The 14,600-nt window shown below is 50.0% G+C and overlaps 1 protein-coding gene across 3 annotated transcripts in view; it reads left to right on the top strand.

Moving 5' to 3' along the window:
* KCTD15 (potassium channel tetramerization domain containing 15) overlaps nucleotides 1–14,600 on the top strand; it is a 49,347-nt gene that overhangs the window by 15,772 nt on the left and 18,975 nt on the right. The gene's annotated exons all lie outside the window — the stretch shown is intronic.

Raw genomic sequence — 14,600 nt, 5'->3', positions numbered from 1 at the left:
GTGAAGAGGCAGGATCAGCAAAGTTGTGTCCCCAGGTCAGAGCTCACCACAGCACCACTGAGGCTTTGCCCCTTCCCAACTGGCTTCTGAGCACACAGCTCTGCTGTTTGTCTTTTGATTCATAAACTTTTGATTTATAGAGACCCTACAATGGCAAGCAGACCTAGTCTGCTTAGGGGGATATTTCATGAACTACTTAGGAAGTTTATAAAACAGACTCCCTAGATTATGGAGCAAGGGGTTATCTGTTTTGTAAGGAACATGTTATGAAATGAATTTGTCTCTAGGCCTAACTTAATTATTTTAATGATCCCACTGGTGGTTGTCGTAGGTGTCTTTTTGTGTGCATATTGAGACCTACATGCTTGTGATCATCTGTGAAACCTAAAGATTTAAAAATACATTGGACCTTCTTACTTCCTTGCCTCCTTCCACTAAAATAAATGGAGGTGGTTTGGATATTGGTGTGTTGGGCCACGTCTCTCTTCCAGTGGAGTCAATGAGAGTTTTATTGTAATAAGCTTGAATGAAAACAAGCCTTATTGTTTTAGAAAATGAGCCTAATAATGGATCTGGCCAAACTAATCCTTGTCCTCTGTGGGGTTACACCAGGGCTGGAGCTGTTTGCTGTGTGGTGAGGAATTCAGAACCTGGGCACTGCGCTCAGGAGCTGCTGCTGGGTGCCCACAGAGCTCTGAGGGGGTAAAACCAGCAGCCAGGTGAGCACAAGGTGTCCTGCCCTCCCAGGTGCATGCACAAACCCCTCCTGCCTTTCCCAAAGATGGGGCTCTGCTGGTTTTGAAGGAGCTCCATTAAATTTGTCTGTATAACTGAACTCTGAATTAATCTCTTCAGGGGTTAATGAAATCCTGAAGAACAAAGTGCATTTTTAAATAGAAGAAATATGCAAACACAGATTCAGATGTGAGAGCAGAGGGGAGCTGGATCTCTGAGCACAGAGTTACAGGCTGGTGTGGAGGATGCCAGGCAGGAGATGCAGGCTGTGCCCTGTGCTGCTGTTACCCCATGAACTTTGTTAAGTTTTTTTGTGTGAAATGTAATAAATTGGTGAGCACAGCCAGGCCTTGCAGTACCTCAGCTTGTTCCCTTGTGCTGTCCTGACACTGAATGCATGATCTGGTGGCAGGGACAGGCATTGTCAGCCATTCTCATGGCTGCTGTCACTGCACTGATACAGAATTACACCAGGCTAGTCCCTTTCCTAATCCAAATTTACAGCTGGGAGAGGCTGCAGAGCTGGAATTAAACTCCAGAGTTACAAACTTCTCACTTCTCCATGCTGTGTCCACCAAACTGCCTTCTCCTTCATCCAAGCTGCTGTGATCAGCATGTACTTCCTTCTTTTGATGCTTCAAAATGAAATGACATCTGTAAAACCTTTACAGGGGTTTGTTTTCACCTGACTTGCTCTCACTTGAAACTCGGCCAGGCAGGACAGCTCTGAGCTCCACAGTTGTGCTTGGTTGTGTGCAACCCTGGTTTTTTAAGATTTTCTAAGCCTTCTGATGTTGACATTCTTGTAGTGAACTTTCTCACACACTCTCTGTAAATAACTCATTGTTTTGCATTCCTTTGTGGAGGAGGAGAAATTTGATGGACTGTTGGTTTGTCCAGTGTCATTGAAGAGGTGGCACTGTCACCCTCCAATCCACTGTCACTTTTGGACATCTATAAATGTTGGAGTCAGAAAATAAACTTCCCTTTTCCTTCACCTTGAGAGCAGCGGTGTGCACTTTTGGTTTTTCGTGTCCTATAGTGACAGTTGTGTTCCTCCCTGATGCAGGCAGGACAGCTGCCTGTCTGGACACAGAGGCAGAGCAGAGGAGTGTGCTGTTCACCTGTGCTATGCTAAATTGTGTTCAGAAGCCAAAATTGCTGCTTTTCACCTGCTGAGGGTCACATACAGCAAAACCTGGGAGAGTCCTGCACGTGGCTGCTGGGGAGTCACTGTGCAGTAACTTGTGTCCTTGTGGAATTTTCCTCCTTCCTTTGCTCCATTCCTGGTGGTCAGACCCAGAAGGGATCAGCTGGTGAGCTCTGGTGGGAGCTGAGCTTTGACCATGAGGCTCTGAGGGAAGGGCACAGGGCAGGCTCCTGTCTCTGCTCCCTCCTGATGGAGAGCAGCTGCTGCAGGTAATCCATTTAGGGCTGGAGACACTTTGGCAGCAGCAAATCTCTCTTGAGAAAGTGGACAATGAAAACCAGGGACTCTCTTTAACCTCCTTGGTGTCATGCTGTGTTAGGCTGAGGATTTATACCAGAATTTGTGCAATTCACACCAAGGGCTGCAGCTTGGGCACTTGGGGGATGCAGAATGAGCTCTGCCCCTGCCAAACCCACCATAGGCAGGTTGGGGTAGGGGAGCTCCATGGGAACCAGCACAGGACAGTGGAGAAATGGGTGCCAGGGCTGTCTTGGAGGGAAAGATGGATGAATTTTGGCCAGTAGTACATAAAAATGATGCTGAATGAGGAAAAAAAATCAAGAATTCAATGACTGTTTTCAGTCTTATGGATAAGTCTATATAATAAAGCTTGGAGTTAATAGCAGTTTCAAACATATTTCTCCTTTGTTTCACATCCAGTTGTATTCTGTTTGCAGGCAGGAGGGTTAAACTGGGGGCCTGCTTCTGTTAAATCAGAGGATGGTTTGGCCTTGACTTCACTGGAACCAGAACCAAACCCATGACCAGGGTATTGCATTTAAGAATTAACCTCTTTCTTAGTCACATAAGAAACTCACATTCAGCTTTCAGTAGCTCATCAGAACTCAACAGTGAACAGTTTATTTATTATTTTAAAGTTTTTGATGAGTTTAATTTTGTAGGGGAGGTGTTCTCTGTGCAGCAGGTGTATGCTGTCTCCTTCCTGGGTGTGGGTTCCTTTAGAGAGGGACTCCTTTTTTTGGGAACATGGCTGTGGGGTGGGCTCTTCCCAGCAGACATGGTGCTGGTGTTGCTTCCTGCCTGTCCCTGCTCTCCAGCTGCAGGAATGAAAAACCTGCTGGAAATTCCTCTATGTTTCTGCTCCTCTGCCAATGGCTCAGGCTCACCAGCAAATAACTCACACAAATCTTCCTGCTTGGAGTGGCTCTGTGGGCCTTGGGGATTGTTTTCCCTTCAAAATAGCTTTTTAACCAGTTGTTCTTGATGTCTTCAGTTTCTTTAAATGAACTCTAGGAAAAATACATTGGTTACAGCTTAATCAAAAGTTAGAATAAGCAAGAGAATAAACATTATTAGTTCAGGGTTTGAAGTGTGATAACAAAATATGGATAGAGGGAGCTGGAAAATCACACACATGCCTGGAGAGAAGCAGCAGCAGTGTCCTGTGAGCCTTACAATGCCTGCTCCAGAGCAGGGGCTGCTGTCAGCTGTGCTGGGGTGGGCAGAACTGCACTGCAGCTGCTTCACACCCTGACACTGGGCAAAACCTGTGTCACTGTTTGTCCCCAGCTCAGGGCAGCTCACCAGGATTGGCTGCAGGAAAAGCAAATGGAGCAAGAATGTCAGACAGGCTGGGATCTTTCCAAATTATTGTCAACAGCAGGAGAGCTGCACCAGTTTGGTGGAACAAGGAAAGGTCCAAGCACAGGGGCAGCTGCTTGTCAGCAGAAAAATGATTTATCAGTGCCCAGAGAGGCTGGAATCATTCCTGTTCACAGAGCAGCACAGGCCAGTGTGGGCACCAGGGCCACTGGCTGTCCCTGCTCTGCCCAGGTGATGCAGAGTCCTGTGAATCTGGAAATAAAGGAGATAATCAGAAGAAAACACTGCTCAGGGTTTTGTCTGGGATCAGGAATGAAGGTGGGACACTGCAGCTCTGTGTGTGAGCAGTGTGTACCAGATCAGTGTGTCACCATCTGGGTGTCACCATTTGTGCTCTGTAAAAGGTTGTGAATCCCTTGAGTCAATGGATCCCTCTTTCCCCTGCTGAATGTCCTGGTTTCACAGCACAGAGCTCTGTAAAAGGTTGTGGAGCCCTTGAGTCAATGAATCCCTCTTTCCCCTGCTGAATGTCCTGGTTTCACAGCACCCACACATGCAAAAGATGTGGAGGGCCAGACTCACACCCTGAAAGGGAAATGAGCTCCGTTTGAAATTTTCCCTGCCTTCACTGAGTCTCAGTGGGAGTTTCACTGTTGACTTTAACAAGCAGGATTTAGCCCATTTATATTATAATAAAACCAGTGTCTGCATGTCCTCAGCCTCCCAGCACGCCCAGCTGCACTGGGCTGTTGGTCATGGAAGCAAGTCCAGATTCAGTCAGATTGAAAATCTCAGTGAAATACTGAATTATCCTCCACTGGAGGTTGCAGAAGGAAGGAGAGCAGCAAAAGAGAGCTGGTGTTTGGTGAGCCCTGCCCTCACCAGGGCTCCGTGATTAGGGGAAAGGGATGGTTAAAGGAATAGCAAGAAAAGACTTGCACAGGCAGGATTGTTTTATTTGAAATTTGTATCTTCTCATGTATTAACAACTTCATTTTCTTGGGTGCCTGCAACTCCCACAGAGTTTGAGCTGCAGTGCAGCTCTCCCAGGATTGGGACCTTTGGAAAACCTTTGCAAAACTAAGATGCCAGTTTTGAATTTTGGTTTAAATTAAAGAATTTTTGTTCTGAGTTTATTTTCCTGACCAATATTTAGTGCAAATTAAGTGTTGAGAAAATGTGAGAGGCCCAGAATCCTCAGAGGCCTCAAATCAGAGCTGCAGGAGCAATGGCATAATAGAGGATACAATATAAATTTATATTAATGTTTTTAATCTTCCCCAACTATTTAGGCAAAAGTTCAATTAGAATGAAGTGAATGGCACAAGGAGAGAAAAAATAACCTATATATAGTATAGAACAGAATGTTATGCTGGAAAAAATCAGTAGCACCAGAAATCCAGCTTACATTCTTCTTTAACTTCAAGTGTAAGTCCACAATTTAAAATAAAGAGGGGAATTCCCAGGTAGATGGATATTACCTACAGTGTAGTTGCTGGATCTCAGAGTATTTCATTCAAAGAATAGCACCCAGCCCCTACCCTGAACACATCCTGTGTGTCGAAGGCTCACGTTATTTGGTGATTTTATTAAAAATACACAAGTCAGCCATGCTGCTGTCACTGTCCCCAAACAGCTGGTGCCTGTTGGGAGCAGGGTGGCAGAGCTGGCCTGGTCTGCAGTGGGTAAGGATGCCCTGGCTGCTCACACCTGAGCTGCTCAGAGCCCTGCTCTGGCCATGGGCACCCCAGAGCAGCTCAAACCATGGAAATTGGAGGCTTGAGCATCATAAACCTCTTTGTCCCTGTCCCTGGTGCCAAAGATGGACATGTCATGTCAGTGGCAGGTAGGGAAATTGTAATGAAGAAATGAAGTTGTTCCTGTATTTGAAAGTTATGTTTTTTACCTTGCTGAGCACAGCAAATGCTTTCCATCACTGCTGAGTTAAATAGGTGTGGTGGGTGCTGATGCGTGTATAGCAAAAAGTCTGTCCTGTGTGTGTATCTTCTTCCTTTACCTGTGGATGTGGACATGTGCCAAAATGAATTAAAGGATTTGTGATGTAGCAAATAATGTACTAGAAATGTTTGTATAGTGAAGTATTTTCATAGCTGTTAACACACTAAAATGGACAAACTCTTGAATAAGGCAAGCTGGAGGAAGGGCTGTGTCCTGCCCCATTGCTCCTGGCTGAGCTGCTCTCTGCTCCTGCTGGGCACCCACAGGACAGGAGGGAAACTGGGGATGGGAGACCAGAGCTGGGGACCTGAACCCACCAGCAGGTGAAGGACTTGGGGTTAATACCCCTGCAAACCTGGGGAGAATGAAGGGTTCATGGCAGTCTCAATTCCCTTGTGTTTTGTCTGCTCATGGTAATTGTCTGAGCCCTCCTCCTCCTCCTCCTCCTCATCCCTGTTGGGATGTGTGGCCCAAGGGATGCAGGGCCAGAGTGGCTCCTGACTGCCAAGTGAATTTTTTCCTTCAGGAAAAGACACCAACTTCTTTGCCTGGGATAATGTTTCCACTTCTTGTCTCACCTGCTAATTTATGTCATTGATACTGTTTCTGCAAGTTAAGGGATAAGTGTAATACATCAGACTATGAATACACACACATTGCCAGGAAGTTATATATCAAAGTCATCTGCTAAAGTGTCTTAAATGTGTAGATAGGCTGTAAACAGCAAGCATCTCTCACCCTTACCATGAATTCCTTGTGGTATTGCAAAAATAATAGGTAATTTCCACTTCAGTGGATTTTATTACCTGTTGCTCCAGTGGACTTTAATTGATAGTAACAGTGAACAGAAAACAGAATTGTCTATGGCTTTGTTTTAACTACAAAATCCATTCTATACCTAATTTTGCTTTTTTAGTGGTGACATAAAAAGAAGAAAGAAAATCCTTCCAGAGCTTCCTAAGAATGATTCTGCATGGTAGATGAAAATGTTCTTTATGGATTATTGACTTTTAAAACTACATATTGATACTATATAGACTAGCTCTGATCTGTAACAAAAATAGATATCCTAGCCTGAACAGCAAAATATGAAGTATTAAATGTGGGTAATAGATCCTGCAGTTCCTTCAGGTGCTCAGTGGTTAATGAGTGTAATATCCTGCAGAAGCATGGCAAAGGGAGCATATGGCTCAAAAACTCCTGTGGCATTCCAGGATCAGCACTGGGAGGCAGGAGCAGGAGGATACAGGAATTGGAGGTGGATAAACATCCATTACCTTGAGAGTTCGCTCCTTGCAGTGAGCTGACCCTGCCTGGACTCCACAGCTGCTCTCCCACCCCTGCACAGCTGGACAGGCACAGAAAATGCAGTGAAGGTTCATGAGTTAAAGACCAGGAGAGATCACTCAGGAAATACCATCAAAGGCAAAACAGGCTGGAATTAGAGGCATTAATTGGATTTATTTCTAACAAACTCAGAGCAGGATAATGAGAAGTGAAATAAACCCCATGGCACAGGGAGACAGGGAATGGGGCTTTTGGTCAGTCCATCCCCAGAGCTTCCCCTGCTGCCCAGGGACAGGGGCTCTTCCCCTGCAGTGCTGTGGGGTTCCTCCCACAGGGGAGTTCTGCAGGAACTTCTCCAGCTTGGCTCCATCTCATGAGCAGCAGCTCTCAGTGCCCTGCTGCAGCCTGAGTCCCTCCCAGGGCACACAGCGCTCCCAAACCTGCTGGGATGGCTCTGTCTGTGCAGGGGTGCAGTGTCCAAGGACAGGCTGCTCCAGCCTGGGAACAGGGCCCCTCTGTCCCCTGGGTCTGCCACAGGGTCACAGCCTCACCCAGGGATGCCCTGCTCTGCTGTGGGCACCTCCCCAGGGCTGGGGGTGCATTCTGCATCCCCCTGGATCCCCATTCCCTGTGGGTGGATCAATCTCTGCATCCCCATGGATCCCCATTCCCTGTGGGTGGATCCCTACATCCGCCATGGATCCCCATTCCCTGGGGGCGGATCTCTGCATCCCCATGGATCCCCATTCCCTGTGGGTGGATCCCTGCATCCCCCATGGATCCCCATTCCCTGGGGGTGGATTTCTGCATCCCCCTGGATCCTCATTCCCTGGGGGTGGATCCCTGCATCCCCCATGGATCCCCATTCCCTGGGGATGCATCAATCTCTGCATCCCTGTGGATCCCCATTCCCTGGGGGTGGATTCTGCATCCCCATGGATCCCCATTCCCTGTGGGTGGATCCCTACATCCCCATGGATCCCCATTCCCTGCAGGGCACAGCTGTCTCACCATGGTCTCACCCTGCCTGCAGAGGAACCCCAGCTCTGCAGCACCTCCTGTCCCTCCTTCCCCACTGCCCCTGGTGTCTCCAGGTTGTTCTTCTCTCATGTTCTCACCCCGCTCTCCTCTGGCCACAATTACAACTGTGCAGTAACTTTTTTATCTTTTTCAATCTGTGATCACAGAGGTGTTTCCACCATTGCTAATTGGCCAAGCCTTGGCCAGAGCTCCAAGGAGCTGCCAGGAGCTGGCTTTGCAGACACTGAGGAAGCTTCTGGAAGCTCCTCAGAGAAGCCACCCACCCCTGGAGCCCCTGTGCTACCAAAGCTGGGCCATGCCAACCCAATCCACTCCTCCCCTTCTGCTGAGGCTGGGCCATAGTGCTCCATGACATTGTTAAAATTTGATGTTGTAGTGTTGTTCTCACAGGTCAGTTTTGGTTTGGACAGCTGTGGTGGTTCACTGTGTGCTCAGGAGGGACCCTCTGGGGCTGAGTGAGGCTGTGGGACACTGGCACTGGGCCTGCCCTGCTCAAGGGTGGGTGAGGAAGAGGAGCAGGAGCTGGGCCAGGGTGGGTTGGCCATGGAGTGCTGGGGGAGCTGTGTGACACCCAGGCTTGGTGCCTGCACTCACCTGGGGCTGGGACTGCTCCCTGCTCTGGAACCTGCCAGAAGCTCCTGTGGGGCTCTCTCTGTGGCTGCCTGGATGTCACATTTGCAGAGCAGCAGCTCATACCCACAGTTTAACACTCCGGCTCTCACAGAGTTTTCCCCCATCACTGTCCAAACAAAAATGCTTAAAATTCTCCCCAGCCCAAAGACCCTGCAAGCCAAGCACTTCAGCAAGCCTACACCCCCTGCAGCAGTCCCAGGGTGAAAATGTTTTGGATTGAAGAGGCTGCTGGGGTGAAACCTCCCAGGGTTGCTGCAGCACAGGGCAGCCAGGCTGGGTGGGCACTGACCCTGCTGCAGCCCCTGCCTCTCCTCAGCTGCAAAGGGCTCAAAATCACTGCTCAGGGAGCAGGGAGGGAAGGTGTGGCACAACTGGCACACCAATTGTAGCTGAAGTTTCAAACTGGGGCAGATCAGAGAACCTCCTGCAGGCAGCTATAACTCCAGCCACGTTCCTCAGCGCACAGGGCGTGAGGGAGCTTGTGCCTGGCAGGGCCTCCCACCCCTCTCTGAACTCATGCCAGGGCACAGGGCAGGAGACTCCCATCTGCTGGGTTACCCCTGTCCTCCCCTGGCCAGCCTGGCCTGCTTTCCAGACAGCCTGCCTGGTTTAAGGCTCCTCCCTGCAGGTGCTTTCCCCATTCTGCTTCGCTTGGCTGGGAACTTGTGCACAAATCCAAACAGTTCTATAGGAATCATGGGAACAGGGAAAACGCTGCTGGGAAGGTCTGGCAGCACTGCCCACTGCCCACCCAGCCTGTGCTGCTCCAGCTGGGCTGGGGCAGTGCCAGCAGAGAGCCTTGAGAGGCTTTCACAGTGCGCTCCTGTTGGGATCTCTCACTGCTCAGAGTGACTCCGAGATTGTTCAGAGTCTCTTTTCCAAGAAGCAGTCAGGGCTCTTCATTTCTGGGTCTCAAGGTTGTTTATTGTTCCTTATCTATAAAATTCTTTCTCCTGCCCTGCCCAGGTCCATCCAGCAGGACAGTTCCAGGCACTCTGCCTGCCCCCAGGGCAGTGTTATGGCTTTATACTAAAAACTACGTGTGCAATGTTTACAATTACTGTCCAATCCCTATCACCTGTGTTAGACAGTGAGCTTCTACTCTAAACCAATCTGTAAGTGCCTACATCACCCAGAAGATGGAGGCCAAGAAGAAGAAGGAGAAAAGCTGGACATGCCCAGTTCCCTCCATCTTGCCCCCTGAACCCCCATTCTAAAGAACCCCAAAATCTACTTTTTCACCTTGTGATAAATTCACTATCATTCTACTTAAACTGTTGTGGCTTGCAGATCTTTCATCTAAGGTTGGTAATTTGCTCTAGGGGTCATAATCAAACCCACAGGGGCATCCTGGGCTCTGTGCCAGGGTCTCTGAGCCCCCTGGCAGGGTCCTGGCAATCCTGGGCAGCCAGAGGGATGCTCTGGGCTCTGCCACTGTCCCAGCAGTGTGTGTCCTGTGACAGGACGGAGCAGGCTCTGACAGACACAGCTCTGTGAGCAGCAGTGCCAGACACACAGTGAGGCCTGTCAAGCACCTCTGCTCCCATTCATGGCATTTTTTTCTCTTCCAAGCAGATAACACTATCTATCCTACCCACCTTGAGCAAATATTTGAGAAACAAGCAGCACTGCTTGTGCTCAGCAGTGAGGACTGGACTCTGCTCAGCACCAGGGACGCTTTGCTGCTGTGTCCTGCAGGGCAGGTTCAGGTCAAGCTCAGTGTCCCACCTCTAACCAGCCCTGTTGTCCCTCTCTGTGGCATTTCCTTCAGCCAGCCCCAAAAGCCAAACAGAGCTGAGAGCCCCCATAAAGCACAGAGAGCTCTGCAGAGCTCACTCTGCATTTGCACTGAGGGCACACACAGGGCAGGTCCAGCAGGGAGGACACCAGGGGCTGCAGGACAGCCCCACCACGTCTGCAGGACCCACAGACAGGCATTTCTCTCTTCTCCCCCTGCCCTCCCACAAAATGAGGAGAGAGACACATTTTAATGACAGTTTGCTGAAATGTGCGTTCCCTGCTGATTTGACATTGGGCAGAAAAAGTGTCTACAAAATCAATTTTTAATAAATGTAAACAACTAAATTATGAATGACAAGAATATCACTGAACAGTTAAATATTAATCATGTAATTACTTAAATTAATACTTTTAGTGCAATATTGTGATAGAGAGCTCTGCTTAGGCAGTGTCATGTGTTGGCCAGAGCAGGGCACAGGGACCACAGTGCCCCTAGAGCAGGGGGACCTGGGGGCTTTGGGGCCTCATGTGCCACAGCCCCACTTGCTGGTTGTCTCACAATAATGGGTGCTCTTCTTAAGACCTCTGGAACCAGATTTATTAGGAAAGAACTTGTATTTTCTGTTCAAGAAAAGGACTAAACTGGTCCAAACCAGAGAGCAAACTGCCCCACCCCAGAAACTTTTCTGTCCCAAAGTGCCCTGAAACTCCCCAGGAGCAGCTGTGTGTGATGTGCAGAGCCACAGGTGTGCTCAGTGATGCTTTGGGATGACCAGATGTGCTCTGGAGGGATCTGGGGTGCCAAAAGTCCTGTCTGCCTCTGAAATGGAGCTGGGGGAGTTGCTGAAGGATGTGGTGTGTCCTGAGCTCTGCTCTGGGGCTGCACTCCCTACCCTGCAGCCCCTTCTGTGGTCCTGCCTGCACAGGCTGGAAAATTGGTCCCCAGAATTAAGAGGGGCAGCAGCTCTCTGTAGATACTGGCAGGCAGCACAGGGCTTCTTTCCTTGCCCAAAAAACTAAAGAAAAGAATTTACTGGCACTCTTGTCCTTGTGGGTTGGCTGTCTTTGTTGTTTGTTTTTAATCCAATAAAAGAAGATCTTAATATCATGGCAAAATTGGTGCAAAGCTGGAAACTCACCCCTGGGCGTTTTGGCGAAACATGATTGAAAATGTGAAAGCCTTTAGCAGAAACAACAGAAGCACAAAGAAACTGCAGGGATGGGATCCACGGGTTCTGTGCTGGCTCTTGGGAGAGGCAGGGCTGGAGGTGCCAGGCTGGACAGCAGCCCTGTGGTGGCTCTGTGGCAGCAGTGGTGAGGGCAGGGAGCCCTGGAGGGCTGGGTGGGCAGCTCTGCAGAGCAGGAGCTGGGAAAAGTACCTTGCTGGGAGGGAGAGGAGGGGACTGGGAGGATCTGAGCTCTGGCCAGGGTGGTGGAGGCCATGGAAGGACACACTTGGCATCCTTGGGCTGGCAGCTGCTGCAGCTGGTCCTGCCTCAGTCTGCTGCTCCCTGTGTGGAAATTCCGTGTTGGACACAGATGATACAAGTGCTGCTAAATGAGAAAGTGAAGCATCTCTTGCAGAAGGTGGGGGTGCTGAGGGATGTTCATTGTTCAGACTCGCCCTTGCTGCACATCCCAGTGCAGCTCCTTTGCCTTTTCTCCCCTCCCCGTGCCTCCTCACAGGCACACTGGCAGTACATTCCTGTGTGCCATAGGCAGGGACCTCCTCAAAGTGCTAATTTGTCCACCAGCACAGTGCTGGTTGCCATGACCACCCCTAAAAACAACATTTTCAGGGTGATGGGTGCCCAGTCTGAGCTGCAGAAGCTCCCCATGGGTTTAAACTCACAGCAAATGGGTCCCTGGAGGGAGCAGCTCCTGAGGCTGCCAGCCAGGCTGTGCCTTGTTTCTGAGTGATCATCAGCACATCTGGACAGGGCAAACCCTTCCTGTCCCCCTGCTCTTGCTGACCTGCCAGCTCTGACAGCCTGAGTGCATTTTGCTCCTTATTTTGTTCTGGCACCACTGACCCATCCACGGAGAGCTCTGTGTCCCTGTGCAGAGCGTGGAGCTGCTCCTGGTCACTGTGCTCCTTCCCACAGCCTCACACAGGGACAGGAATCCTGTCAGGAACTGTCCATTTGAGTCCATCTGTGCTCTCCCAGCGCTGCATTTCCAAAAGGACTTTTCCAGGTGTGGTTTGAGCTGTGAGATGTGAGGAGAGGGAGCTCTTTCCACATGCAGCATTACAACACGCTGCACTGAAGTTGGTTCTTGGAACGTAGCATCCCCCTAAAATGTCAAATAAATCCTTAAACTATTCATCACTCTGTTTTTGGGGTGGCAGTTAAGTCTTTCAACACTCTGTGAGTTTCTTTCCCCAGCAGTAATTTTGCTGGTGAAGAAATACAGCTCAGGGCACTCCACAAAGTGGAGCCTCAAAATTCATGTTTTGTTTTCATTACCAAAAAAATGCTTTACTGCATTAAAGAGTGGCCCATTAAAATGTTGTACCCTGTCTTCTGTGCACCCTGTAGTTGTTGGCAAGCCCTCCCTGTGCCCATGCAGAGCAGCTTTGCCTCTGCAGCCTCCAGAGAAAGGGCAGCACAGGGGAGGAGGCTGCAGCCGCAGCTCAGCTTGCTCACATGCAAGATCTCAAAACTTCCAATAGCCATGCAGATTGACTCAGTAAATGTATATATACTGCACCCTAAGCTATCAGTGCTTCCTCTGCTTTCAGTGTATCCCAGCACAGCACAGTGCCAAAGGAAATAAATTAACTGTCTGGGTCCTGGAGTAGAGTGTGAGGCTGTACAGAGCAGTGTGTTCAACTGTCTTGGGCAAATGGCCCTAAAATAACAACAAAAAATAACCCAGTGGATTACAGAAGTCTTACTGAACCTTGGGATTATATGAATGAAATGTTGCCAGGTGAACTGGATGGCATTCTCTGATACTGTAGGAATGCTGGAGGTTGGAGAAAACAGAAAATGTTATCATTGAGGTTTGGGAGAGCACTTGGTTATTCTCACAAGTAACCCAGACTAGCTGGATGCTGGCATGAGAGCAGGCAGCAAAACCTGCAGAAAGGTTTTTCAGCAAAATTCAGTGGAGACTTACCAAGTCCAGCTTTAGTTATTATTTCCACATTTTATTTAGATACAGATGGCGCATTAATAAATTTACAGCCATATTAGCAGGTTAGAAGGTCAGAGCAAGGTGCAGCTGTGGGCCAGGGCCAGGGCACGGGTAGGAGCAGCAGTGGGGCAGCAAACCTGCAAACCTGCCCCTTCCCAGCCCCTGGGTGGGCACTGGGGTCACTCCTGAGCTGGGCTGGAGCTTGGGATGGGGCTGGGAGCAGGGGGCAGCCAGGCTGGGCTGCAGCAGTGTGGGCATGGCCTGCAGCAGGTTTTGATTTCTTGTTTTGCAGGGAAGGGGAGAGCCCTGCCCTGGTCCCAGCTCCCCTGGGTGTTTGGAAGGGCTGGCTGACAGTGAAATGCAGCCAGCTGTGGGATGGCCTCCCTGGGAAATGGAGGAGTCCTCCTGGCAGGATTATTTAAGGCTGGACTGTGAAAGATGAGCCACTGTGTAGTGGGGAACAATGCTGCCCTGTCACAGAGATGGACTCAATTACTTAATAGGTCGTTGCTGTCTGTCTCCTGCGTTTTGCCTTTCAAGAACATACATTCAGCTGGGTTATTTCTCATGGGAAGACAAAGCCTTGGGAGGGAAGGGGAGAGGCTGGAGGAGTAGCAGCCAGGCAGATGCTGGTTTGTTCTCCATGGAGCAGGCTCTGGAAAAACCTGGAGTGCTGTGGCTGATGTGTCCTTTGGTCCCATAATCAGCTGATCTCCGGTCTCACAGGCCTTGCTCCTGTTTTTTTCCCTCACAAAAGATTTGCCAGGGTGCTCTCCCCCCGCCAGGCTCATCCCCATCAGTGATGCTGGTGACACTGTGGGGCTGCACGAGCCATTGGTGTCTGTTTTGTGCATTGGATGGGCACTGACAGCTCCATCCAGCCCATCCCAGTGCCTGGGCAGCCTCTCCTCCAGCACAGAAGGGCTTGGAGGGTGTTTGATCAAATGCCAGCCAGGCTGGAGGCCAGCTCGTGGTCAGGAACCCATCCCTGGAGCAGCCACTTGGAGCAGGACATGGAGGGCAGGGATGTGTCACAGCCAGGGACTCGTGTTCTCCCCTGGAGATCTCTGCCTCTGGGGTGAGCATTCCAGCTGTGGGGTGAACACTCCAGCTGTGGGGTGAACACTCCAGCTGTGGGCTGAGCATTCCAGCTGTGGGTGATTCTCCCCAGGTTCCCTCTGGGGTGAGCATTCCAGGTGTTTTCCAGCTGTGTCCATGGCCGTGCCTGGCTGGGCAGCAGAGCCTGGTCGGTGCCAGGGCAGCCCCTCAGTGCCCCCAGCCAGGGCTCCTG

This window comes from Zonotrichia albicollis, chromosome 13 (genome assembly GCF_047830755.1).
Source record: "Zonotrichia albicollis isolate bZonAlb1 chromosome 13, bZonAlb1.hap1, whole genome shotgun sequence".
In the NCBI taxonomy this organism is placed as follows: Eukaryota; Metazoa; Chordata; class Aves; order Passeriformes; family Passerellidae; genus Zonotrichia; species Zonotrichia albicollis.
This window is presented reverse-complemented; position numbering and strand designations above follow the sequence as displayed.